Genomic DNA, 4,605 nt, shown 5'->3' on the forward strand with positions numbered 1-4,605 from the left:
GGACAAAGGGATTGGGACATGGTCTAGGAACAACAAATCCTACATCAAACCGCACGTTTAACTGATAGAGAGCAAAGAGCGATATACTGAGAAAAAGTAACCTGGAGAATTGCTGCAAATTAAAGTACATAAAAAAAAAAAATAAAGAACCACATATTCACCGCTGTGTGACCTGGAAGTCGATTATTTCTCAATATAGCCTTTGTTTGTGATTACCTTACAGTGATCACATTATCATCTGCGCTGGAAGAGATGGGAGCCTGGGGTGTTTAGTCATTGAAGCTCATTTACATACAAACGGGGGTGACAGCCTGTTCACAACGCACAGCACAAGTTATGTACGTAAAACGCTTGTACACATAACAGGGTAAAGTGATTCAGGTAACAGTGTGAGTTTTGTATGACAGGAGCAGGCAGTCTTAGTTTTTGAGACCTGATTGTCTGAAGGGTGCATCTTTAGCTCTTTTAACTGTTTGAGAGAGGGTGGCAGTCTCAAATTCTGGGGACACAGCTGCCAACAATACTCCTCATGGTTTTTACTTTTTGCATCTACAGTTGGTGCAGAATCCACCCAAGACCATAACCTTTTCAGCTCGGTGGTCTGCTTCCTGGAGTCCGCCTGCTTTGCTTCTCTCATACTTCTGTCAGCAAAGGTAAAAGTGTCATCTACTAAAGTGCCCGTAACTCACTTTTGGTAACGTGGCTTGAGTAGTACAGTCTAAGGCACACTCAAAGGTAAAGCAACACAGTGGAAGTCACACATTTCAATACAGTGTAGTAAAAAGAGACAAGGAACTTTAAGATGAAAACCAAGGTTAGAAAAACAAGAATATTTAATAACTATTCAGAAGCAAAATCAAAAGGTCTCTGATTTAAGGATTAATAATTAGCAAAAACAACTGTCCTAAAGGAAATAACAGATACTGTTAGTCATGTACTCTAAACCAAACAAAAAGGTAAATGAATACAAAAAAATGCAGATCCACTGAATCAGTGTTTAAGGTACACACAAAATAGTACCTGAACTCACTAGAAATGCTTGAGGGGGCAAAGGTAAGTTCAGTCTCCGGTGATGATTAACACTGGAATTTGATGCTAGGTTTTTCGCTGAATCACTCTCAGAAGCTGACGAGATGCACAGAAGTGACTTGTAGTGCAAAATGCCCACAATGTAGAGTTAGGTGCCGCTCTACTCTCTGCGGACAGAGCTGCATCCCAATCTACTCTCTGCGGACAGAGCTGCGTACCACTCTACTCTCTGTGGACAGAGCTGTATCCCATTCTACTCTCTGTTGACAGAGCTGCACTCCACTCTACTGTCTGTGGACAGAGCTGTGTCCCACTCTACTGTCTGTGGACAGAGCCATGTCCCACTCTACTCTCTGCCGACGGAGCTGTGTCCCACTCTACTCTCTGCGGACCGAGCTGTGTACCACTCTACTTTCTGCAGATAGAGCTGCATCCCACTCTACTCTCTACAGACAGAGCTGCATCCCGCTCTACTCTCTGCGTACAGAGCTATGTCCCACTCTACTCTCTGCCGACGGAGCTGCATCCCACTACACTGTCTGTGGACAGAGCTGTGTACAACTCTACTCTCTGCGGATAGAGCAGCCACTCTAATCTCTGCGGACAGAGCTGCATCCCAGTCTACTCTCTGCTGACAGAGCTGTGTCCCACTCTACTGTCTGTGGAGAGAGCTGTGTACCACTCTTCTCTCTGCGGACAGAGCTGTGTCCCACTTTACTGTCTTCGGAGAGAGCTGTGTCCCACTCTACTCTCTTAGGACTGAGCTGTGTCCCACGGGAAGGAATATGCAACTTACCAGTATGCATCTGTTCTTGGCATGTAGAGCTGCAGAGTTGTACACTTAGCAATAGATCGCCACCTGGTGTTGGGCTTGGATGATTGCAGGTTGTTGTCTTCTTGGAAGAAGTCTTTGTAGTCCCGAGATCGGTGACTCCTCACTTAGACAATACTGCGCATGGTCATCGACTCCATCCTCAGATTGTTTTTCGCAATGATGGGAAATGATGGAGTTAGTAGAAGTAAAGAGAAAAGGATGTCCATGCGTGTGCATCTAAGTAAGATGAGTACTGGAACGGATACAAGTCCCGGGGAGGTGGGAGGGCGTGTACAACTCTGCAGCTCTACATGCCAAGAACAGAGGCATACTGGTAAGTAGCATATTCCGTTCGAGGTATATGAACTGCAGATTGTACACTTAGCAACGATTGTGCAGCAGTGTCTCCCCTAGCGGTGGTCGCTTGTATCCGTTGCAGCATACTGAAATAGTGTTTTAAGGACAGCTTGGCCTACTGCAGCTTGCACATCAACACAATAGTGTTTAGTAAAGGTGTGTATTGTAGACTAGTTGCTGCCTTGCCTATGTCCTCTAGTGGTATGTTTCCTAAGAAAGCCAAAGAGGCTCCTAGTTTGCGAGTGGAGTGCGCTCAAGGAGGAACCGTTAGGGTACGTTTAGCTTTTTGATAGCATATTTGAATACACTTTACAATCCATCTGGAAATTCCTCCTTTAGAGATGGGATTGCCTTTGTGTGGGGGAGAGAAAGATACAAATAGTTGTTTTGTCTTTCTGATGGATTTAGTCCTGGCTGTGTAGTATAGTAGAGCTCTTCTAACATCTAAGGTGTGTAAAGCCCTTTCTGCAACAGAGTCCGGTTTTTGAAAAAACACTGGTAACTCTACTGATTGGTTAAGGTGAAAAGGAGTAATAACTTTTGGCAAGAATTTTGGATTGGGTCTTAGAACCACTTTGTTAGGGTGTATTTGAAAAAATGGTTCTTCTATTGTGAATGCTTGCATTTCACTAACTCTTCTGAGAGAGGTGATGGCAACAAGGAAGGCAGTTTTCCATGTTAGGGTTTACAGTTCACACTTGTGTAAAGGCTCAAAAGGGGGACCCATAAGTCTTGTAAGGACCACGTTTAGGTTCCATACTGGTGCAGATGGTAACCTAGGTGGGATTATTCGTTTTAATCCTTCCATAAATGCTTTTATTGCAGGTACTCTAAAGAGAGATAGATGCTGTCTATTTTGTAAATAGGCTGCAATTGCTGGTAGATGCAGGTGTATGGAAGAATAAGCCAAATTCGACCTTTGTAGGTGTAGAAGGTAGCAAGGAATATGCTACTTACCAGTATGCATCTGTTCTTGGCATGTAGGGCTGCTGACATTCATATCTGTGCATAGATCGCCGCCTAGTGTTGGGTCCGGATGATTGCACATTGTTGTCCTGGAAGAGTCTTCAAAGTATCACGAGATAGGTGGCTCCCCCCATCAGACTACAGTGCGCATGGGCATCCTCTCCATCCCCAGATTGTTTTTCGTCATTGTGGCAGAGATGGAGTATAGTACAGTAAGAGATGTCCATGCAAAGAGTGAATGCTACAGCTGCGACAGGCACCGGGGAGGTGGGTGGGCGATATGAATGTCAGCAGCACTACATGCCAAGAACAGATCCATACTGGTAAGTAGCATATTCCGTTCGAGGCATGTGGGCTGCTGAATTCATATCTGTGCATAGAATGTATAGCAGTATCTCCCTTAGCGGTGGCTACCTATGTCAGCTACAGCAGTCTGGAAAAGAGTTTTGAGAACAGCCTGACCTACAGCAGCTTGCTGTTTGGAATGTACATCTACACAATAGTGTTTTGTAAATGTATGTGTGGTTGACCATGTGGCTGCTCTACAAATCTCGTGTATAGGAATGTTTCCCAGGAAAGCCATGGATGCCCCTAGCTTGCATGTGGAATATGCCCTAGGGGGGACTGTTAAGGTGCGTTTTGCTTTTAAATAACATATCTGGATGCACTTAACTATCCATCTGGCTATACCTGATTTTGAAATAGGATTACCCTTGTGTTGTGGTGAGAAGGCAACAAACAATTGTTTTGTTTTCCGAAATGTCTTAGTTCTGTCTATGTAATATAGCAGAGCTCTCTTGACATCTAGGGTATGCAAGGCCCTCTCTGCTACTGTCTGTGGGTTCTGAAAGAACACTGGCAGCTCTATAGTTTGATTTATATGGAAATGGGATACCACCTTTGGCATGAATTTAGGGTTTGTTCTAAGAACTACTCTATTTGCATGTACTTGAATGAATGGCTCTTGAATAGTTAGGGCTTGCAGCTCGCTAACTCTTCGAAGCGAAGTAATGGCAATGAGGAAAGCCACCTTCCAAGTAAGAAATTGTATTTCGCATGAGTGTAGTGGTTCAAAAAGTGGTCCCATTAGTCTGGTTAAAACAACGTTTAGATTCCAGACTGGTGAAGTAGGGTGCCTTGGAGGAATTACGCGTTTAAGTCCTTCCATAAACGCTTTAATTGCTGGCACCCTAAATAGTGAAAAGTGTTGGCTGTTTTGCAGATATGCTGCTAACGCAGCTAGATGTATCCTGATGGATGAATAGGCTAAATTGCAACGTTGTAGGTGCAATAGGTAGCGAATGATGTTTTGAGTGGAAGCATCAAGTGGGTTAATGTCATTGTTATTACAGTAAATGACGAAACGTTTCCACTTTGCTGCATAACATGCTCTGGTAGTGGGTTTTCTTGCCTCTTTGATAATATTCATGCAATCGATA

This window comes from Lissotriton helveticus (assembly GCF_964261635.1).
Source record: "Lissotriton helveticus chromosome 1_1 unlocalized genomic scaffold, aLisHel1.1 SUPER_1_unloc_63, whole genome shotgun sequence".
NCBI lineage: Eukaryota > Metazoa > Chordata > Amphibia > Caudata > Salamandridae > Lissotriton > Lissotriton helveticus.